The following is a 25,195-nucleotide window of genomic DNA, read 5'->3' on the forward strand; positions in this document are numbered from 1 at the left end:
CTATCGGTGAAAAAAAAATGATTTTTGATCTTTTTGACTTAACATATTCTCCAATTTTCAAAGTTAACCTTAACACGGGCCTAGAGCATTACCTGATAGGACTTCAGTTATTTTACACTACTAATCTTGAATAGCTAAACCATTTTTTAATTGATATGCTACTTGGACAAATTTGTACTAAATTTTTCATGCCATGCATATTGCAGTAAATATTACGTAGAAAAAACTATTTTCTAGTTTTTAGAGCTGAAGGAAGAAAATTCTGTTTAGGAAATGAAAGTAAAGAAAAAAAAGGGCTGTGCTTAAAATATTTTATCTTGGAAATGAAAATAAATAAAGTAAAATGTAAAGTATCACAAGAATACTTTTTTTTTCAAAAAAAAAAAAAAAAAAAAAGAAAGATAGAAAGAAAGAAAATATATAAATGTGCTTACCATGAAGGTTTTCAGTTCATTCTATTTTTTTTATTTTGGCTTCACCTCAAGCAAAAAATATTTCCAAGCTAAGTCCTTCTCCTAATACAAAAAAAAAAAATAATAATAATAAAGATCTGAAATTTCATAACGAGGAATGTTCATTAGAAATGAAGTTAAGAAAAATATTGGGCCTCTCATTAACTTGAATTTAAAATAAAATTTATAATTTATAGCATTCTTGTAACAGAAAAAATATGTTATGGAGCAAGATAAAATTAATATGGAGTAGTCCATCAAAAAGGTTTGCACAGTGCTCCACAACAAGCAAGGACAGACTTACTCGTTATGCATACATTAAACTGAGTTCAAACTTAGTAGAAAACAATTTGAAAAAAAAAGAAAATTTTAATATCTTGTCACTTAGTTGGTATGATCTACAAAGTTACTGATCTATTTTCATTTCGGAAAAAGCTAATTGAATTATTTTCAATCATAGTCTCTGTTTCTGTTCCTAAATCAATGGAATCAGGAATTTTCCTAAAGTTAGGTGTGGTTAGATGAGCATTTATTAAAAAAATATTATACAACATACCTGCCATATCTCAGATTCTCATATGAACAAACTTGTAAAGTGATAAAGGTTCACAAAAGCATGAATTTTTCAGTGTTTAGTTGAACTTTCCTTTAGAAAAACTTGTAAAAATCAAATAAATATATTTTTTCCTAAATTGAAACAATTCTTTGCCTAGAGCAGTTGTAGTCAGAATATACAGCGTTTGCTTTCCAATGAAGTGAACTATGTTCATGGGCGGATCATGAATTTGTGGGGCCCTGGGCTGAAACTACTTAGGGGCCCTAATAGCTCTTTTGTCAAAAAACTGTTTTCTACAGTGATGTAGATAAGTATATAGAAAAAAATAGGACAATAAAATAATTTTATTTATTTTTTACTTATTTATTTTTATTTGTGTATACAAACAGCAACTGTACAACATTATTGCAAAAGAAATTGACAGGTTATGTGTAGTTATGTTATATAAATTATAGGTAGTGTATAGCGTGAGGATGCCTGTGAATCCTCAGGAAACAGGATGATCCCTCAAGGCATGTTTTCAAGCATGCGCAGTATACTAATCATAATGAGTAACGCCTCCTCCCTGTCCTTCTTACAGACGTCTACAGAACAGAAAATGGCGCGCTCATTTCCAGAATCAAAGCTTATCAAGAAATAATAAAAGATTATTAAAAGGGTATGTAATTATATTTTATTCGAAATATTGATTTTCTGCCTTTTCATTAGAAATATGTATTTCCTTAGTTGTTGAATGATCATCTTTTTTAATTAATTCATTAACGTTGAATAAATAAAAAGCTTTGCAAGAATCTATGTTCAGTTTCTTTCCTATTTTCTTTATTTGATGTTAAATGTACAATGTAATGACTGGTGATTAAGACGTTAAAATGCAAAAATTGCGAACAGAAATCCGAATAAATTATTTATAGTTTGTAAGTGCAAATATATTTATACAATCCTTAGTATTTAACGATCATTCAATGTAAAGAAAAGGCAGCATTTCATGTATTGAATAAAATATATTTACTGCTCATAATAAGATCTCTTTTGTTCACTCGTTTTTCATTAACTCAAGAGTCTTCACATGATTATTTAATAAAAAATACAAAAGAAATATTTCATAATCATAACAAAATGTGACCCAAGCATACTCGTGATACAATTGGTGTGACTAATATAATGCATGTTTCCTTAATTAGACTAAGAAATAATGTAAAATTTGAGGCACTTATTTATTGAGTGTAGGTAAATTTTCCGTCATATTTGAGGGGAGTATGAGTTCATGACAAAGTAATGAATTTAAAAAGTTTGGGCCAATATTTTTAACTTCAATGCGAAATAGAATAGACTTGATTAAAATCATCGACAAAATAAGGAAATTTTTGCATTAAATTGACTAACATAATTCGAATCAATTAGCACAAAAATTTTTGTATTCTTTTCCCAAACTCAATGTATTTAATTACAAATTTACACAAATCATTTTAAAAATTTCTTATATTTCAATAACGCCTTTGTAGATGGCACCACCACTATCTTTCTATCTAAACTTTTTTTTAACTGATGCTTCCCTTCCCTTCACCAACCTTTGGATACGCATGAACGAAAAACTTACAAAATAGGCTGTTTACTCGACAGCTGGTAGCAATAAATTTTGAAAGATAAGATGATTGAGAGGATCCTAAATATTTCAGATTAGAGTTAAAAAAATTAAACTTATAAGCATTCAAAAATGAAAAGTATTTAGGTGCACCTAAAAAAAAGCAATCACAGGACGTAGCATAAATAATTTATGTAGTTTCATTATAAATATGTTTTGTGATAAAAATTGTTTAAGATTTTTGCCCTATTGTTCAAGTAAACAGCTGAGTTTGAAAATTGAAATGAAATACATGAACAGTAAGAATAATTAATAAGTTCGAAAATAGGTACAACAGTTACAGTTGAAATATCAATATTAAGTTTTATTGTGATAATAATGTTGTTCGACTAACACATTTATTCTTTAAACTAGATTGTATTTAATAATTATTTGCATTTTTTTCCACGTTTTATTCATTAAAAGTGATTAAATCTTACACAGTTGAAAATTCAAATGTAACGTAATCTTTAAAAAAAAAAATTCCAATACAAATTTTACAATTTGTTTTCAACTTCAGAAATTCCATTTCCATCCATCTGTATGTACACATGCCACATTTATATCAAAAATAATTTTCCATTAAGTTTTGTTTTACTGATCAAAGAAAATTCCTATTGTCCATATTTTCTTGCTTCTCAATTACATTCATTATTTTAAAGTTTTGATGTGAAAAAATTCAAAATTGATATACTTTTCTAACAGGTATTTTTGTAATGGAAATATTTACATCCTGGCTTAAAGACTGAGAATTAATATTATTTGATTATGTTTTAGACTTAGGTGCGCCCCCCCCCCCCTCAGCAAAATTTATAAATGCACTCAATCTTAGACTAAACACAATTTTTTGAAAAATATATTATATGAGACAAGAACACTGTGAAGAGATAATCGGGAATTTATAGTCATTCATTTTATTTTTAATTTATAATCATTCATTTTATTCTAATTTATAAAAATTTATAGATTTTAATTTAAAATATTTTTATATGAATTAGCAAAGAATTAATAATCGCGATGAAAAGGCGAAATTTAGAAAAGTACATTGTTACTGAGTAACAACATTGAATTCATCTATAGTAGAGTGCACTACCATTCTGAATGAAGGGCTACGTTCCAAGTATTTGAATAGATTAGATATAATTTTAATGTAAACATAAGTGTTTTACACACAGCTCTTTTCATCAGTCACTAAGTGATAAATTTCTATTAAATTAAATTCTTTTAAATAATTATAATTCTTTTTTATTATCTTAATTCATTCAACTAATTCTTTCTTTTTTATCAGTTAGCTTTGTAATAAAATTATTTGCATAAATTAAAATATTTGCATAAAATTAAATTCTCTTAAGCATTAACAACTGAAGAAAACCAAAATAATACTCTCATAAATAAAAATATTTCCTTTTTATCAAAAATAAATGAATAAATAGATAGATTTATCGAAAAATATAAAGATGGGGGAAAAGTGACGGTTTTATATCACATCAAGTAACATAGAAGTATAATTTAAAATCAATTAACTGTAATGTTCTTGAATGAAAGTAAAAAATAAAGAGATAAATATTTTTTGAGAACATAACTGCAAAGTAAATATTTTAAGTAAAGAAATTGTATGGGGTAATTTAAATTTTAAAATAAAATTTTAAAAAAAAAACACGCATAATTGCTCAAAATAAGATTTAATATTAATTTAGGATTAAGTTCTATATATTCTTAACCTTAGGACATTGCTAATTAGTGAATTATAAGAGATTTCATGAATATTAAATCATAAAAGTTTTTTCTTCTTATTTTTTTAAACTACCAAAAATTAGAAATTAAGCTCAAAAAATTAAAAACGCATTAAATCCTACAGTCGAATTTTGCGTTTTGTAATAATGTTATTGTATTGAAAAAATCAAAAAAGGGAAATAATGGCTATTTTAAAAGAAAAAAAAAAGATTGTAAAATAACATGCTGGATGGACGATGAAATCGGCAGTAGTAAAACACATCAAAATTAATGATTAAAATGCCTCGAAAGTTGCAAGTCATTTTATTGCCGGATTAAAAATAACAGGATTTTTGAAACCCTGTGGAGAAGCCTAGCAATAACAGTTGAAAGAACAATAAAAAATCTCTTAGATTTTTGATGAATTTGGCACAAATCAAGTGCATATTCGCGATTTAGTGTCGTGTTAATATATATTAAAAGTATGGTATTTTCAAAACCATGAGAAAATGCGTATTGCCGAAAACAAGCAATGGAAAGATAGCCTGTTTTTACGATAAGACTGACATAAATAACGTACTTCAAAAGAGATTATTACTTGCCCGATTTGAAAGTCTCGAGCCGTTATAATATTGCATTTAAGAGATCGGACAAGAAACATTTGGAAATCCGACTCAGGGGGGTGGGGTAGCTCTTGAAAATTTTACTTCCGATTAAACGCGATCGAAAATAACTTGAATTAACTTTGAAATGGACTGAAATAAAGAGCTTTAAAAGCATTACTAAAATTCGAAATTCACGTATTAATTCTGCCGAGGTAAAATTATCGGGATTTTAAAAACTATGAAAATTTGTAGTAGAAAACAACGAAAAGAGCTATAAAAAAACTACAATGATTTAGATTTGGCGCGTTCAAAGACTCATTTGCAATTTAAAATTCCTAATCTTTTTTTCTTCCTTTTTTTGTGAAAAAAATGTATAGTTTTTATTTTATTCATGTTTTTATTTTATTTATATGTTTAAGAAAGACCGCAGGCCGTAGAAAGCTCATCAATATAGATGAAATTTATTAATTCTGGAATCGTGCGTCCTTTAAACCTCGTGTATTCTTCCCCCCCCCCGCACCGCGGTGGTAGATGATGTGTTATTAGTTAAAATAATTAGTATTTAAGAACATTTGATATTTTATTTCATTTACTGAAGTGTGTATTTGCATAAAACAAAAACGGTGGTTTATTTTTTTAAAGATTTGACAGCTGCAAAGAAAATGCCATTTAGAATGCTTTAGAACATACAAGAGCATTTCATGTACTTTTATTTCTTCTTCTTTTTTAAATTCTCTTTGGCGCCTGGGGTCCCAGGCAATCAGGGGGGTGGGATTAGCTCTTGAAAATTTGAGTTCCAATTAATTGTATTAAAACAAAAATCTACGAAGAAACACATTGCCTTGTAAATCTTTTAAAATAAATATATTATACTGAATAAATAGTATATATTTTTTTCTTTTTTCAAATTGTGATACTCAAAAAGTGACCGGAAACCAAATTCTCTACATTTCAATGAGGTGTTTAGGCACTCAACTTTCATTTCCTTTTCAATTTGCTCCCCTCTTTTCCTTCGATTGTTCGCACTTCCAAAAACATCATGAAGTCCCAGGGGCGCCCTTGGGCAAGTAAAAGGAACACGGACCATAAATTTTACTAGTCTAAAAGGCTATTTATAGAAAAGCGTGTCTAATTAAAAGAGTTTTATTCGATTGGTTTCTGTTAGTTGATTTAAGACTGTTGGCATCATTTTTAGCTATAATCTACATCCATGTTAGTTTATGGGAGAAGTCATTTTCACTTTTTCTCAAAAACTTATTACCGTCTGACATCTTAATATACGTATCATATTAAAAGATCTCATTAAAACTTAATCACCTAATGTTTCAAATTATTTTAAATTGTTATTATAAATTTTTAGAGCAATATCCATGATGTGTTTATGAAGTTATTTTTTTAGCTGTTCATGAACTTGAAAAAAAAAAAAACATAACACAAAAAAACATAAATACATAATTGATTTCTGTTGCCTACAATAAGAAAAAAAAAAAAAAACTTCTGTGACTGAAAATTACCACATGAGCACTTAGGGTGCCTTGGGTGAAGTAACTTTGGGATATCTAATTTATAGTTTTAAAATCAACTAAAATACATTCAATTCTAGAGCATAGCAAATTGTTTTGATATCAAATATAGACAAAAATTTTAAAAACATCCCTAGAGATTTCTGATAGAAATTATTTGTGAAAAACATTTTTAGAAGGGGAATAAAAAAAATCTGAAATCAATTCTTTAGCTATACTATATAGAAATTTCTAGCTAGAACTTATAATAGTCTAGCTATATTAAGTTCTAGTTATAACAGTTATAACTCAGATTCGCTGATTATTATAAAAAATGGGGACTTTAATGAGATATTTAATTCTTTTGCAGTGTTATTTTATGTATTTTTATGAAATATTTTCTTTAACATTTCTTGCAACGTAAATCATTTTAACGATAAATTTTACAATATAATAATTACTTATTTTAGTTTGGGCATTTTAATTTATCGTTTTAGTTATGTTCTAATATATTAAATGACATTAAAAATATTAAATAATGCATGAGATAATTTTAAACTCTTTTGTAATAATATATTGATCAATATTTTACTTTATTCTAAATTTAATATTTGTTTTAGCTAAATTTTTATGAAATTTATTTTGCTTATAAAGTTTACTTTAGCTATAGAACAAATAGTTCAAAATTCTCAATCATGTATAAAAAAAACTACTCTTGACGTTTACTTATTCACACTTTTTGCTTCGCTATATAGGGGCTATCTGAAGACATTAGATACATTTTTCGATCCAGTTTTTCATGCTTAATTGCATGAGATAAAATTCAAGTGTGTGGCATAATTGGTTTTAAAGCTGTAAGAAGTTTCTTTTAAATAAATATACTTTATAAAAAAAAAAAACGCATTTTAAATATTAGTCCATTAGAATAAGCAAGAAAAAATGCATTGGGAACAATATTTATAATTAAATACGATTAGGAATAAGCAATGTAAAATGCATGAATAAAAACTTAAAACCCTCTATTCGATTCCTGTTACATATCTCATTCTATTCAACACACATAGGAGGGGACATCCTTTTTTTCTTAGAAAACTGTTAGTTTATTTTAAGTATTTATGCATATACGTATGCATACACATTCATATTTGTATATCTATACACATGTATACATATTTATGGATACGTAATATGTTTACGAACGTAATATGTATACGTATGTATATTTATATATAAATATGTTTATAAAACTTAAAGTAGACAAACAGTTTTCTAGAAACAAAAAGTGTGTAAAAATTTCTTAAAAAAAAAAAGGTCGATAGATAATGCCCTTTTACAATTAATATTTTCGGAGATATCAATAGTTCCTTCTCAATGTAAATATTTTTTAACTTTTAAATAACTATTTTTTAAAATAATTTAAAATCAAAGATCAGGAACAGATAAATTCTAAAAAAGAAAAAGCGAAATGAATGACGCCAACCGTTACCAAAAATTCTAATTAAATAGCATTACATAAGCTGAAACGTAATTTGCCTTTTTCAGGCAGACACTGCAATTGTCTATCCATCGACGTTGATCATTTATGTTTTGACGTATAATGCGGTTTTCGGAATTTTATGTTCTGCAATATTTAATTTAATTATGAGCATACGATTATTTTAAGAAATTTAATATTTAAAATTTTTTATAGTATTTAATTTTCTAATATTTTAGAATTTATACAAGCAGAAATTCAAATTTGAACCATTCGAATTCGTGGCTTCAAAAATTCATCATTTTACAGCTAATATTTTCACGTTCAAAGCAAATAAAAAAATTAATTTAGAGTTAAAATAACTCTTATAAAACTTATTTCCGCATCAATAACACTTTCAGAATATTCCTGATGTATTTCACTAAAATGGGCAAATTTTCCTATTTTACTATACCCTTGTTTCTCTACGGGGGCGGTGGGAGTATGCTGAGGGGCAGGGAACTTGTTTTGGGCTGTAGGGGGGCGTTAGATATGTTATGGGCGGTAGGGGGGCAATGAGCATGGTTAGTCATTCAAATTTAGTTTTAAAACTCCCAAATAAAATTATTAAATTAAGATTAATTTAATAAGTAAAATAAATCTTAAATTAATATTAAATGAAAAAATAAGAATATTCGATACATCATTTGCACCAGCAATAAGACGAACTTGTACGACACCTTTTCTCCGCATATCCTGGACCGCATATTTATTTCATGAACACAAACATCAATATAACATAAACTAAATTAAACATTATGGGTCGTCCTGCGACCAAGCTAGCTAGTGAAAAAGTTGAAAAGGTAAGTGATAACTTAATGACTAAGAGGGACAAATTGCATACCTAAACCAAGCGAATGACCATATACATCTTGATATCGTTGGCCCATTACCACCATCTAAAGGATTTTCATACTGCCTGACAATGATCGACAGATACACTAGATGGGTGGAAGCTGTTCCAATTCCTGACATTACAGCGGAGACAGTAGCGGAAGCTTTCTTCAAAACCTGGATTGCTCGCTTTGGATCACCTTCAGTGATAACGACCGACCAGGGTCGCCAGTTCGAAAGTAGACTCTTCAAAGCGCTAGCACAACTTCTGGGCATCAAAAGAGTTCGATCCTCACCTTACCATCCTCAAAGTAATGGGATGATAGAACAATTGCACCGACCCTTGAAAGCTGCACTCAAGGCCTACAGTACAGACCATTGGTCAGACGCCTTACCAGCTATCCTGTTGGGTTTTCGAGCAGCATATAAGGAAGATCTACAGTCATCATCAGCAGAGCTCGTGTACGGGACAACACTTCGTCTTCCAGGAGAATTTTTTGACTCAACAACAATGGACTCGTCCCCAATTCAACTAGTCGAGGATTTAAAGATACATTTCTCAACTATCAGACCATCTCCAGCTTCCAGCCACTTTACACAGTCAGTGTTTGTGCATCCAGCCTTAAAAGAATGTAGTCACGTCTTCATTAGGAATGATGCTGTGAAGAAACCCTTGCAAGCCCCCTACGATGGACCTTTTAAAGTGATTCAGAGAACTGATAAAACTTTTGAAGTTGATATTAGAGGTCGGAAGTCGACAATCTCCATAGATCGTGTGAAACCTGCCTTCATTGAAAGTGAATTATTACAACCTTCTGAAATAACTAAGACTCTAAAGTTTGAAATACCGTGTACTCCTGTAATGCGGGAGACCAAAAATAGGTTTGGAAGAACTGTGCGTTTTCCAAAAAAGTATAGTAAGTGATACACTGCGGGGGGAGTGTGCGGTGCTCGCCACTCTCACCAGTCTTACCGCCAGCTTGGCGATTTAAGATCTTCAGGTAAAAGCAACCCTGTGATCCTAGTGATATATATTCTGTCCTTCAGAGGAAGAACAGCCACTTACCTTTTCAACTTTTTCACTAGCTATAGTCCATTCCACCTTAAGTTGGCACTGGAGAGAAAGGTAGGAAATGTAATACTCCGCCTTTGAAAAGTAGTTCTTCGCTATTTTGGAATTAATTGCAGTTTAAATGCGAGTACAAATATAAATAAATGTTGCATAGTAAGAAAAGTATATCTTGAAACATTCATTAGAAGTTTTTCATGTTTAAATGTATTTAACTTATAAATACCTTCTCAGTAAAGCGAATGTACAAAGAAGAAGGAGGTGTTTTAGTTTGGCGCTGAATTAGTTTTCAAGGACAAGGAATTGGCTCATTGGCTATGTTTCTACACTGGTCAGGCAGCTTTTCCATTCGCCTTGGCTTTGCTTAAGTGTCCTATCTCTTGTGCAGTTCTTATTTCGTTTTTTTTCTTTTTTTTTTTTTTTTGTATTTGATTATTTAATTTTCTAAATATTAACCTCATCTGTACAATATTTAATGAAAAAATTTTTCCCCTCAGAATAAATGAAAAGGAAAAAAAAAAAAAAAATAGACACCCCAATAGACAGGTAAATATTATTAAACTGATGACAGTTGAGCATATTTGCTGTGTAGCTAATTCAACATGTGATTTTATTATTATTTTTTTACAACAAAAGAAAAAATTGCTTTCGCTTTATTCGATCTCTGTAAAGACTCAAATTTTGCGTCTTTTGCGCCATGTTTAGTTCTGAAGTACAATTCGCTTTTTATAGGAACTTAAATAATGTAAAAATTTAAGATTTTTAGTTTGTTCAATTAAAGGGACTTTTAAATGTTATCTAAAATACAATTTCCATAATAGAAGTGTTAATCCGTTAGTTATAAACTAATAAAATGTATAGGAATTGAAATAATTTAAAAAAAGACGCAAAATTTGAATCATTAATTTTTTTTAAACATCGAAAGGTTAATTTAAACCAATCAATATTTTAATAATTATTTTTGAAATAGAAAACCCAAAAAGCTGAGAAATCCTTTCTCTTATGTAGAAAATATTAAGATATTTCAGTATCTGACAAAATATTTCGAGACTAACTAATTCTACTGTACTTAAATAACAAATTATACGGATTTTTCTCTTAAGCCTCCTTTCACCTGCAAAGGTCCTGAAAAGTAAAGGAAAGTTCTGATATTTCAAAATATGTATTTTCTTTTGAAGAAATGTGCCTACCCATCCAAGTAGAATTTCGCCTGATGAGAAATTGTGGATTGAATTCAATTCAGGGCTACCCCACAAAGAGTTTGCAGAAGGAACTGTCAACTGTTAAAATATTAAATGAATAACATGATAACCACCAAGATAGGTTGTTATCATGTTATTCAAAGAGTTCCTGTTGAGTCTAAGAGGGTGGGATATGGCAGCTGAAAACATTGGGGGTGGCGAACAAACAGTATGCCCCCCATATGGACAATACTAATTATTTTTTTCAGGTAAGTTATTTTGTCTCTTAGAAGCAAATATATTTCAGAAGAAAAAAAAATTATAGTAAAAAAAAAAAACTTTTCTGAAAATTTTTTTAAAATTTCTTATTTATAAAAAAAAGAACAGTAAATATTAGAAAAACATAGGTATGATATTTTTCATGATCAATGATTTCCTGCCTATGTTGACTTTTTCTTCCCCAACAAAACACCAATGAGGGATAAATTAATGTACATTAATCTAAAAAAAATAAGCATATAAAAATAAATATTTAAAACAAAGTATTTATGCGCATCTATGCAATTCGTTTTTTTTTTTACTTAGATTTCAGCAAAAAAGAATCTTTTTAAATATATTTTTTTTTATTTAAAATTAGTTTCGTTTTATTAAAAAATAATAATAAGAAAAAAAAACAGTAAGTATTATAAAACATAAGTATGATCTTTTTCATTATCAATAATTTCCAGCCTATGCTGACTTTTCCTTCCCCAACAAGTCACCAATGTGGGATAAATTAATGTACATTAATCTACAAAAAATATAAATGAGAATATAAAAATAAATATTTAAAACAAAGTATTTTTGCGCATCTATGCATTTCTTTTTTTTATTTTTTTTTTTATTTAGATTTCAGCAAAAAAGAATATTTTTAAATATATATATTTTTTTCTGTTTAAAATTAGTTTCATTTAGTTAAAAAATGATAATAAGAAAATCTGCTTTTTAAATACTAATTAAGAAATCAGCTCACAACTAGTAGTATCTTAAAATAATAATTATGGTAAATGCTCTAAAAAATCGTGCTCTTTTTCGTATTCTGTACAAAATTTTAGTACGATTCTTGGTTTAAAAAAAAAAAAATGGGCGTTTTGCTTTCTTAAACGCCAATACTGGCCACTTTCTCTCCCTTTGTTGCTACCTCATCCCCGTACTGACTTAAAGAGTAACCCAGTTTCCATGTAATCCGGTCTACCTACCTTTCTCTCCAGTGCCAACTTAAGGTGGAATGGACTATAGCTTGGTCGCAGGACGACCCATAATGTTTAATTTAGTTTATGTTATATTGATGTTTGTGTTCATGAAATAAATATGCTTTAAGAGAAACCCGCATTTCGTACTCACTTCACTCCGTTTCGAAACAGTATTGCACAGCGCATGAGTCATTTATTTTTGCCTCTGACTTTTTCAAACCATTTGGCGTATGGTTCTAACTCATTTAAGCCGTTTGGCGAAAATTTGATTCATAAATTTCTTATTTCTGGGAACGGCTTATTTATTTTGAATAAAACTTTATTTATTTATTTATTTATTTTTTTTTTACTATCGAGCAATAAATTTGCGGTTTTATTTTCATCAAATTTAGACTGGCACAGACCTTCGAGAGTTACATATTCATTAGATCTATTTTTAGATTTTAGTGCGGGGTGACTACTGTGTTCTGAACTATTGGACGGATAGGCGTCAATTTGATATTCATATTCGCTTAATAACTTTAAATCGAAAGTGCTATGCTGTTTAGTTTTTTTTTTAGAGTAAAATCATTATTAGAACGAGAGGAAATTATTATTATTTTTTTAAAATTCGAGTGTATTCCATTTTTGCTTTATTAGGATCCTCAAAAATATTAGGGGGGTTATTAATTCAAAATTAAGATTTTGGCAGACAGCTGCCGTTACTGTTATCGGATTTTCTAAGACTGTCTCCTATAGCTCTGACTCATTCAAGCCATTTGGCGAAATTGAAGTGCATGCTCTTTTAGTAAGAATGTTTGATTTGATCAGTATTTCTTATGATCGTTTTCATTCACTCCTTTCAGTTTTTTCCCAGGTTTCAATTCGATTTCATTATTTCTTTGGCCAGGTACGTGTGTGAATTAGTTTTTCATAGTATATTATTCATTAATTTTGAGAAATAGTTATTTTTTTTTTCATCGTTTGCATTTTGTTGCCGCCAACAATGTCATTTAACAAAAAGAAGTGTCGTCAATACAATGCCACTTACTGGAAGTTTGGATTTGTTTAATCACCGTCGAACTCTCAACTACCTATGTGTTTACTTTGTAACAAAGTTTTATCGAATGAGGCCATGAAACCCTCTCGTTTGCAGGAGCATTTGCAAAAAATTCACCCTGACAAACAGAATAAAGACTTGTCATTTTTAAAGAACATCAAGGACAAGTTTCTGAAGGCACCTTCGGTCTCGGGCTTACTAGCAGGGTTGGGTTTTTGCCGTCAAAAACTGGTTTTTGACATGACAGTGGTAAAAACCGTGTTTTTACCGGTAAAAACTGTCAAAAACCTACTGTTTTGTTTTATTTATGGCATATGGTGGACAATATATTATTTTCACATAATTGCCTTTATAAATTAATGTTGTAAATGATTGCTATTGATTTTGCAACTACATACACGTATTCTTATGGAAGGATATACATTCATACAGAAATATTGTAATATACTTATTGAAAATAGTGATACTTACTTTTATCATTATAGCTTGATTTGCAAAGGATTCAAAATTTTGCACTTCTTAATTGTTAGAAATAAACAAACAAACAAAAAAGCTTGGAACTATTAATAAATTCAGGAACTAAAATGAAGAATTTAAAATTTGGCATTTCTTAAATATTAGAAATAAGCTAAACAAAACTTCTAACTACTAACAAACTCTATGTCAAGAATTACTGCTATTTTGTCAAGTTAAAAGCTTTTATTCAGTTGAAAAAGCACATTAAACAAAACTTAATTACAAACAAAATTATATGTTCAGTAGTCGGGGTCACTGTGCCGAAGCATACGATAGCAAGTGACTAATTTTGCACATTTTTCATTGCCCAGTCGATTTCTGAGTTTAGTATGAATGAGTCTGAAATTCAAGAATAATGAGGGTTCGAGATCATTGAGGATAATGATAACAAAAGGTTAGTGCAATGTTGCAAGGAAACTCTAAAAGGATTTCCCAGGCTTTTTCATGTCTCATTTCTGTGTAAAATATTGAAAACAAAAATGATAAGAAAAGTTTTTTTTTGATGAGGCTTTCTTTTTATGTGTACATGTGTTTCTCACAGCAAGATTTTATGAATGAAAGTAATCAATCTTGACATTCTTCAGTAACGTAATATGCCAAACAAAATGATGCTTGGAAATGTTGAAAATTTTGATTAGTATCCTAATATTTTACTTCAAATAGTATGTTTTGATATAATCATGTTGGGGAAAATGCAGAAATCTGTTCTTAAATATCTTTTAGCAACTTTGTTTTAAATTTTATTGCCAAAAAAATGAATTAATTTTAAATTATACGCAGTTAAACCCAAATAAAAATACAGTTTTATCCAAACTATGGGATTTTGACAGAAAGGTTTTTGACATGACGGTAAAAACCATGGTAATAACCGGTAAAAACCGTCATGCGTCAAAAACTTGCCAACCCTGCTTACTAGCAACCTCGTCCCAAAAATGCGACGATGGTCTGATAGCCTCTTATAATATATCAAAATTAATTGCCAAATCTGGCCAAGGCTCATACCATAGGCGAAGAGTTGATACTTCCATCTATTAAGGAAGTCTTAGAAACAGTTTTACATCATCCAGCCGCATCTAATGTAATAAAAAATATCCCATTAAGCAACGATACAGTGCGGCGACGAATTGATGAGATGGCGGAAGACGTTGAGGATTCCTTATGCAAACTTTTGATATCGAATGAATTTTCCCTGCAAGTTGATGAATCAACTTTGCCAAGTAATGAGGCTTTATTGTTGGCGTATGTCCGGTTTGTTGAGGAAGGAGAATTTTTTCTAGATAGGCTCTTTGCACGAAGCTTGATTATAGATACCAAAGGAGAATCTATTTTTAACACTGTCAAAGATTATTTTAAAGAGAAAAACATTACTTTTACGAATATTATGTCTGTTGCCACTGATGGAGCTCCAGCAATGGTGGGTCGACATGGTGGGTTTATCGCCTTTTTGAAGAGGGAGGTACCAGATATTTTAGCTGTTCACTGCGTGATTCACAGACAGCATTTAGTTGGAAAAATCTCAGTGACCGCTTGCATCAGTCACTGCAATACGTTATCTCTGCTGTGAACAAAATTCGCAGTAATGCTCTTAACGATCGATTATTCAGACAGCTATGACCTGTCTCAATAGGTTTTGAAATCTTTTCGACTCTGTGCTTGAGTTCCTGGAAGACAAAGATGTAGCTCTGAGAGACAGATTGCTAGAATTTAAGATAGACGTTGTCTACATGACGGATTTATTTTCAAAATTTAATGGTGTTAATTTAAAATTTCAAGGCAACGAACTCAATTTGATCACTTCAAAATCAGTTATTTCTGCCTTTCTAAAAAAACTCATTTTGTGGAAGCAGAATTTTGGTAGGAATGAGTTTAGCCAATTTCCGATCTTATCGGATCTTAAAAAGAATGGTGAAATTTCCTCTGGTGATATACAGGAATATTGTCAACATCTTGAGTCTTTTTACATGGGCTTTTCTAATCGTTTTAAAGATGTGTTGACCCTGGAAGTCTCTCAATGGGTTATGAACCCTTACGTGAATATTGAAGCAGCAGAGGTTCATATTCAGGAGGAATTGGTCGAACTTTCAACTTATGAAACTTTGAAAGCTAGCTTCCAGAATGGTGATCATCTCACAGAATTTTGGCTTCAAGATAACATAAGTCGTCTCTACCCTGGACTGTGCTGTGACGGATCTAGTCACAAAAAAGAGAAATCGACTCGAAATCGTGCAACGAGGGGACTTGCGTCTTCACCTCACTGAAAATATTGAACCGAATGTTAAGAAACTAGCTCTGAACCATCAAGCAAAATCATCCCACTGACATAGTTACTTGATTGCTTGGTTGATACCACGTTTCAGTGTAAAAAATTATTTTTGATGTTTTTTTAATTATCTAATTAAGTTTAAATAACTCTTTTTAGCATAGATTTCTTTGTTTGTTTTCTCATTACCGTATTTATTTTGATTATAATAAATAGATTACCTGTCGGGAGAAAAGTATCGAGTTAACGTTCACACTATTTTTTTTTAAAAAACCAAACAATGTTAACGCGTAAGAATATTGCTTAAAAATGTTACCTCTTATAATTCAGCTCACCCTATGCTCCAAATAACTGAATTTTCACAAAAGGGGCGTTTAAACTTTTTTTTTGCTCCTTATGGGGACGGCAGCGTTAAAAAGGTTGAGAACCTATGTACTATACCATAGTTTATTGCTTTTGACATGAAGAAGAGTTAGATATTCCTCTATGGGCTGTCGCGCCACTAAGTTCAGTTTTTAGTACATCGTGTAACATATCATGTAAACAAGAAAAAGAAAAAAAACCGAGAGCAATATTATTTTTTACCAGATAACGGCCTAATTGCGAGGACATTATGGTCATGGATATAGATCCATAATGTTCGTTGCGACTCAGTCTTCATATTTCCCTTCTACAAAACAAGCATGAATTTAATGATGGAGCCTAAGTGGAGTAATAGTTATTTAAAAAAGCAGTTAATAAGTAAAATTATATGCAATTTTTTAAGTAATAGTAATTATCGAAAAATAATAGAGTAATAGTTAATCACAATTTAATTAAAAAGCAATAGTTAGTAGTTATTTAAAATTTTTATAGAAATATTTAAGGTTGTCAGGAAAAAAGGAGAATGTAATACATTATAAAACATCCCTTTCTGTGACCTTGCTTTTTATTGATCATAAAATGAAAATAGTGGAGATAATGATCATGAGAGTAATAATTTTCTCGCTTTTTCGCTGCATTAATTTGAATTTATTCAACCCCTAACTGAAAATACTGTGGAATGACTCTTCCAGGTGACAATACTGAATACAAGCAATATCTTTGCTGTGCAATCAATATTTTGCTTACACCATAATTAACAAGCATTTTAGCTGACTAATTTATTGTGCTTATTCACATACTTTAAAAGAGCTAAATAAAATAACTTTTTTAATACAGTTTCAATAAACGTTTTTTCGTTATATAAACATTGCTGTTCTATATTTAAATTTGCAGATTTCATTTACAATAGGAATTTTAAATTACATTTGAACAAACCAGTTATTAAAGAATAATAATGAAATTGAAAAAAAATATTTTGCTGGAACTTTCCAAAGATACCATTTAATTTTGTAAGCAATACAAAATAGATAACAAAAGAAACACAGAAATGCAAAAGAGATAATATTCCACGGCAGATAACAGTCAGGTGAAGAGTAGAAGGTTAAACCCTTTGACGCAGAATTTTCATTCAAAATATTTTTTATTATTTCGTAATAATTAAAGTCAAAATAAGTAAAAAACTTAATATTTTGAATTATAATAATTTATGGTTATGAAATAGAGAAAACTAAATGTAGATAAGGATACAAGTGTCCATTGCGAAGCATGGACTGACGGCGCACTTCCAAACAATGCCTTTCCAAATTTGCACTTATTTGTAATCATTTAAACATAAGGGAACATAAGTAATTCAACATGTAAATTTCTTTAATTTTCAAAATTAATTATTGATAAATTTTTGAATGTAAATAAAAAAACATTTTTTCAAACTACTTTTTTTTGGATTTTAATAGAAATATAATTCCGATAATCTGACAGATTTTTTTAGTAACTATTAGACGGTTTCTTATGTATTTAAAAAATAAAAAAACCATGTTTCTATTAGTAATTAAACTGTCTGAAAAAATATATAAAAGGGACGTCGCTCTTTCTTTTAAACTGTGTGCATCTTTGACGACAAATGAAGAATCATAACTTAAAAAGTGTATTTAAAAACCAACAAAAAACATATTTATAACAAGATAACATGCTAGCAATTAAGTAACAAAAGATTAGCTGTAAACATCTATTAGTAAAGTCTTTATAAGGGAACATAAGTAAAGTCTGGATCGGTGAGGCAGCGCCGCTGTTCGACTGTCGTCATTGATTTGTTCAGAGCCGTTTTTATGTTTTTCGGGGCCCTGGGCCTGTCGTTATTTGGGAGTCCTTTATGATTAATTTTAGTATAAAAATTTTTTAGCTTAAATCATTTTTAAAAAATTATTTTACTTTAAGGTTGAAAAACAAATACATTATTATAAAAGCGTTAATACATAATTAGTATTGAAAGTTTAAAGTAACAGTACTTTTCATGGTTTTTGAGAGTCTTCTGTCACATCATTAAAATTCATTTCCTGCCAGACATCATATTCAATGCTCATGATTGACAAATAATTAAATCTGTTTTAAATCAAAAAAAAAAGAAGTGTATGAAGAAGAAAATATAAAGGGATAATAGCTCAATGCCCTGAAACCTTTTGTTTTCGAAGCACTACTCAAGTATTTCGTTCAAGCACTTTTTTCACATTGAAAATGAAAATTTAAAAACTAATTGTACTACTGAACTCCAAATTATCTTTTTCAGTTAAAAGTAGAGAGAGTGAGAAAGAGAAGCTAGATGATTTTTCGTGGGAAAATTAAAAAAAAAAAAAAAATGAAGAATTTGAATCAAGATTGAAGCTTTAATTTTTTATAAAGGATAGGTTGGGATAGAATTTTTGTTGTTTACAATACAAAATTACTTCATAATTTTCTTACAAAAACTAGTTTTTCATTCACCTGTTATACCATCTATTTACATGGAAGTATTTGTTTTAAATTTTTTTTTTAGTATTTCAGTCTCATAATTCATTCATTATTATTCTTTGAATTTACACTAGGGAGAATTTCATTTAACAATAATAATAATATATTTTCTAAGCAAACAATGTCATCGTAAAGGAATTTTTTTTATTTAATAATAATATATTTATTAGCAGCTATGAATTTTGATTTCATAAATGAATTTTTGCAATATAAATTTAGAATTATCGTTAATATTTTTTTATTCGCTAAATTTAAAAATTTTAAATTTATAATTACATATTCATAATAATTATTTTAATTGTACAAATAATAATTTTGTATTATTTTTATATAAAAGAAAAATATCAATTTACTAATTTCGTTTTTTAAACTTGCTTCTCAAAAAACAGGTGTAGTCAATACATTTAAGAAAACAAGTATTATTAGAAACACATAATTCAAATTTTCTGTCGTATAAAAATTTTAATTTTTTAAAAATAAAAAGAAACATAAAGTATGTTCTAGTATGTATGTATAGAAAGAAACATTTGTATTGTTCTACTGTTGTTGGCTGGCATACAAAAATCCCCTTTCCAAGAATTGTATAGCTGGTGCAGTAATTGAGTAAAACAAACCACCCCTTTAGAAATCAAGTTTCGAGTCCCCTTCTACAAGAACGTATTAATTCATCATTTGCCACATGCCTTGGGCCAGGCCCATCCTTAAAAACGGCTCTGGATTTGTTAATAATGACGGAAAGTGGCGTCGGCTGGCATCACTACAGCTTCGCCAGCGCCAGAGGGTTAATGATTTCTCTCTTGATGGGGAATTAGGGAAACAGAGAGCATCTCTGAATTATCCATATTTCAAGCAAGAACCATATTTCAAGTTTCAATATTATGTGTGCAGTTGATTTTTATATATATAAAAAAATAAAAAATAAATAAAACGTTATAATATAAAATTTTTTTAACAGTTTGAAATACGTTTTACTGTTTAAGTTACAATGAGTACTATAGATAATGAAAAGAGTAAGCAAAACATTTATCCAAAGTTCCTGAATCAGATTTTTTTCTCAGTTTGCATTATTATAATAGTAAAAAGTAAAATTATGGAAATAAAATCACTATAGACTATTTTAAGAAATTTTTTTCGTGACTCATCGAATTTCAGTAGAAGAATGCAAAAAAAAAAAAAAAAAACGAAAAAAAAAAATAATAATGAATAAATAATAAATGAAAGTACTACGTGCAACATCAAATGTTTTCAATTGGAGAAAATTGTGAAATATTTTCTTAAATAAAATAAACAAAGGTTTTAACTCTACGATGAATATTTATGATACACTGATGTGAAACAAACATTTGCTGTTGGTGGACTAATTCTCATGCATGTTAATTAAAAAAGTATAACAAACATAAAGAATAATTTTATTAATAAAAGGTTCATTTTCCAGTTAATGATCCTTTACATCATTATCTATTAATTTTAAAACCAAAAGATAATATGCTAGTGCTTTTATTAATGAAAAATTATAGCAAAAATCTAAGGACAGAAACATGTGAAATGAGACATCTTAAAAATTTAGATACAAAAAGTACGAGAAATCATTCTTATATCCTTGCTAAGTGTTCCGAAAGGAGTAAGAGGGAAAAACGGAGAGAAAAAAAAAGAAGAAAAAACTATTCACACTAATTTAGGAGCATCCATCAAACATCCCCTCCCCTCCCACTAGATTTGACAGTCCAGACAAAAAGTAAAATTCCAATGTATCTCAGTGCCATCTTTTGGCGATATACGTCTCCACTGACTAAAAAGAAACTATTATTATTTATTTTAAATAACTGGTGCAGCCATCTATTAACAGAATAAGAAATATATAATCTACACTAGCAAAGACTCTGTTTTATGATTTAATTCAACTAAATCTTTATATTGTAACATATTTTGTTATCAACTGAATGAAAGAGTATAAAAACAAAATATGAAATGAAATTGATAAATTTGAGTAAAAAACAAATGCATTATGAAGATTGAAACATTTTTAAGTACTTGAATTAAAATTTCAAATGTCTCTTAAGAAGTTATATTTTTAGATTAAGGTAAAATTAAAAGGTATTTTTTTTCAATATTTATTTGGATTTTTTGTTTTCGGAATGCTTTTAGTAATAAAGAATGGGAACGTCACCTTAATTGTAATAGCAATAAAAAAAATTGAAGTTTAAAGTAAAAATTTTAAAGACATCAATTTGCATATTTTAAAGTTTTATGAAGTAAAATTAATGAAAAAAAACCCTATATTTTTATATATAAATATTTAATTTCAAACGAATTTTTGGGAATAAGAAATAAACTCTGAAAATTTAATGTTTTTTATAAGAAAATAAAATATTTTTTTATAACAGTGAGTAGAAGTTCATTATTGCTTAAATAATATATTGCTTTGATGAAATGTTTTTTTATTTATTTTTCTTATGTCATTTATGGCAATCTTATGAATATTCTATTGAGTCAATGAGTGAACAAAAGGGAACACAGTATTATGAGTAGTAAATATATTTTATTCTATATATTTATTGCTGCCTTTTCTCTATATATTATTAAATGCTCGTTAAATACTATTACAAAGGATTGCATAAACATATTTAAATTTAAAAATCATTCTCTATTCGGGTTTCCTCTGGTAATCCACCAGTCATTGCACATTTTGACATCAAATAAAGATTTTCGTTAGTCAAATATTTTAAAGAAATGATCATTCAACTCTTAAGGAGGTATAAATTTCTAGTGAAAAGGCAGATAATAAATATTTTGAATAAAGTATAGTCACATACCCTTTATGTAATCCTTGATTAGTTTTGGATAAATTTGAAGTAGTCACATTTTTGAAATGCCATTTCTCGCCATTTTCTATCGCGTAGTCATCTGACTAGGAAGGACAGGGAGGAGGCGTTACTCATTATGATTAGTATACTGCGCATGCTTGAAAACATGCCTTGAGGGATCATCCTGTTTCCTGAGGATTCACAGGCATCCTCACTCTATACACTACCTTAATTTGAGCTTTCTCTTCGTATTCCTTTAGCTTCTGATCTGATTGGTGCCTTATGTTGTTCACGAAGTCTTTTAATGACACAATTAACTTGTTGCCTTCACAAATATCTAAACCAGGGCTCTATATTTTTTTATGAACTAAATTAAATCACCCCAAAATTTCTTCCCAAAAAATAATCAAAATTGCAGTATCGAGTTTCGCCATTTTATTGAATAAATTTCGTGCCTCTTTTCGGAAATCAACTTTCTCATCCGCATTTTCGCTGCAACTTTCGAAAATTTTCATAATGTCATCATAATTAGTTTTCAAAGCTTTGGCAGCATCATAGTTACAAGACCATCTGGTCTGGCATAAACTTTTTAACGTAAATTTGAGTTTTGTTTCACGATTTAACAGTTCCCACCTATGGGTCGAACTAGAAACGAAAACGTATATTTTTTGCACTACTCCAAAAAAGTTCGCAATTTCGGTTGCAATCTTAACAGATTCTTCACCAACTAGGTTAAGGGAATGCGCAGCACATGGAACATATTCCGCGGATTTATTATTTTTGTTTTAGTAGTGCTTGTACACCATTGTAGTGACCCACCATATTAGCAGCGTTGTCATAAGATTATCCCCTACAATTACCCAGTAGTAGTCCATTTATTTCTAAAAAGTCTTGTAGAATATTAAATAAATGTAAGTCAGTATGACTACTAATTTTAATGAAGGATACACATCTTTCATACTCTTTTCCCCGAAAACAGTATCGTAATACAATAGCTAGTAGATCATTGTGAGATAGATCTGGAGTACAATCCATCACAATTGAATAATACTTTGTGTCGTCGTTATTTATTTGAGTTATAATTTGTTTAATTACCTGTCGACCCATCATCTCAATTATTTCCTTATATACTGTTTTTGATAAGTACGGTATTATCGGTTTTGATCGCAGCTCTCGCTGTTCAATGTGTTCACGATTGAATGGATCGAACTCCGCCAATAGCTCCAGAGCACCCATAAAATTACCATTATGTGGAGAACCAAATACTTCCTCGGAACCTCTAAATGCTAAGTCCCTTATACTTAAAAATTTGACCACTGCAATAACCCGTTTTAGGACATAGTGATAATATTCTGTTTCTTTTCTTAATTGCTTCTGAAGCTACTTGTCTAAAACAGATCTATTTTCTTTTCGTGTCAACCACACTAACATTGATTACTTATGTTCATTAGAATTTTCATGACTTTCTAAGCAAGTTCCTATGAGTTTCCAATCAGAAAATCCGGTTGTGTATTGAGAAGGGATTTTAGAAAAAAATTTTCAAGTCAAACAAAAAACAGTATCAACCCTGGTTGAATAACATAATCAAGATCTTTCCAGTGATTGACCATTTTTCATTTTCTTAATAAAATACCTATTTGAAAATGTTCTGTTTTGTTCTTTGTATTTCTTTATTGAAGCTGAATATATATTTTTCAGATCTTTACATTGAAAGTCAGTCATTTCGTGTAAGAGGATGTCATTAATAAAATCATTATTTAGCAATTCTGGCCACAAGCCCACGTCAACATATTTCTCAAACTCAAACTTAATATTCTCTAAATTTCTTTCCGCCTCTGTATTACCGTCCTCTTGCTGAACACCAATATAATTTTCTGTGGGATCAGAGGGTTGCTGGTAGTCAAGACTTTGCACATTTTCATCACTTGTATTTTTTTCTTGGTGTTGCGATTTTTTGCTCTGGATAAGATCCCTTCCTTTTCGCTTGTTAATAAATTTGTAGCTATTTCATTCTCGTTTTTATGTTCTAATTTAAAAGAAGTTTCAATTTTTGCACATTTCTTTCTTTCTTTTTCTCCATCTAGTTGTAATTTCCGTTTCTCAGCTCCACTTTTATATTTTCTACCACACATATTGTAAAATAAGACTTTGATCTTTTTCTGAAAATAAGCAATGAACTGGATAATTTTCTGGTAATAAACAGGGAACGAGATTATTGATGTAATATTGTTCTTCACGTCACATTTTAATACTTTGTAATGAGTGCAGTAATTCACAAATTATCATTAAAAATCGATTAAAAAGTTCGTTTAGTATTGAAAAAATACATAAAAAACAAGAAAAACATAATTTATAATTCTTTTTACTTACCAACTAAGAGCAGGAAATATTTTCTTATACTGATTATGTACTTTCAATTATAAGTAAAATAAGAGAAAGGTCAGGTCTTTATAACTTTTAAGTTATCATTTATTAGTAAACTAAACAAGTTTGTCACTTTGACGACGAGAACAGAAGTGCGGGGGAAAAAATTACGTCGGTCGTTATAGACGCGAAAAAATCCACTGACCAAAACAAGCGACGGGGAATTCTCCGTTCCGTTCGATAGACGTGCACATTCATGAGCTGATTGATCTCAGGGTTGCCAACTTTATAGTTTTTTTTTTTTTAATATTAGATACTTTTTTTAATTCAAAATATCACCCATTGTTTTCAGTGGGGATTGGGGCCCTTTGTTTCCACGGGGCCCTGGGCTGCAGCCCAAAAAGCCCTTAAGTAGATCCGCCACTGACTATGTTTGAATCCTATCAATGGCAGGTCGATACGAATTCCGCACCAACCATAGTACTGGCGCAAAATATCCTCAGTAGTAGACAGATCATGAGTTAGACTCCCCTTGCCATCAGGCTAACCGTGTGTGGTTTTCCTCTTCATGCAACGCAAATACGGGTTAGTTCCATCAAAAAAGTCCTGGAAGACAAGTGTCTCCCAATACTTGATCCAGGAGTTCCCTTGTCTTCTGAACTGGATTCGAAATTACAAGGCTACGGAGTTGAACATTAATAGTTGTAAACACAAAATTGAGTCGGCTGTTCAACGACGGTTATAAATCAAAATTCTTTGCCTAACTGAATGATTTTGACTGCTGTAATTTTTACCGTTCACTATGCAGCATGAATTGCTCTTTAATGAAAAAAATTTTTTTACAAATAGTGCTCTTTTTTTTTCTTAGAATGATGTATATCTGTTGTTACGATATGTTAGTGAGAATTCTGTTTGCATAAATCACAACTTTTATTTTTTTTGTGTACGTACGTGTATGAGTTCGGATTACAGTCAAATGAGACTGAAATATTTTTTTAAATTCACACATTTTAAAAATAAAGCTTTTCTTCCCTTTGGACAACATCACAAATAATTTTTTTTTTTT

At 29.6% G+C, this 25,195-nt stretch overlaps 1 long non-coding RNA gene across 2 annotated transcripts in view; it reads right to left on the minus strand.

Annotated features, from left to right (window-relative positions):
• LOC139425384 (uncharacterized) overlaps nucleotides 1-25,195 on the minus strand; it is a 35,338-nt gene that overhangs the window by 9,131 nt on the left and 1,012 nt on the right. Inside the window, exons 1-2 of one of the 2 annotated variants that reach the window (XR_015433182.1) lie at nucleotides 1,009-1,145; nucleotides 435-515 (exon numbers count right to left, since the gene is read on the minus strand). This is a non-coding gene — a long non-coding RNA (uncharacterized LOC139425384). Of the gene's footprint in view, nucleotides 1-434; nucleotides 516-1,008; nucleotides 1,146-25,195 lie in introns of those variants that run through there. The other variant, XR_015433181.1, reaches the window with a different exon arrangement.

Source organism: Parasteatoda tepidariorum, chromosome 1 (genome assembly GCF_982258835.1).
Source record: "Parasteatoda tepidariorum strain Cologne lab strain chromosome 1, Ptep-v5.0, whole genome shotgun sequence".
In the NCBI taxonomy this organism is placed as follows: Eukaryota; Metazoa; Arthropoda; class Arachnida; order Araneae; family Theridiidae; genus Parasteatoda; species Parasteatoda tepidariorum.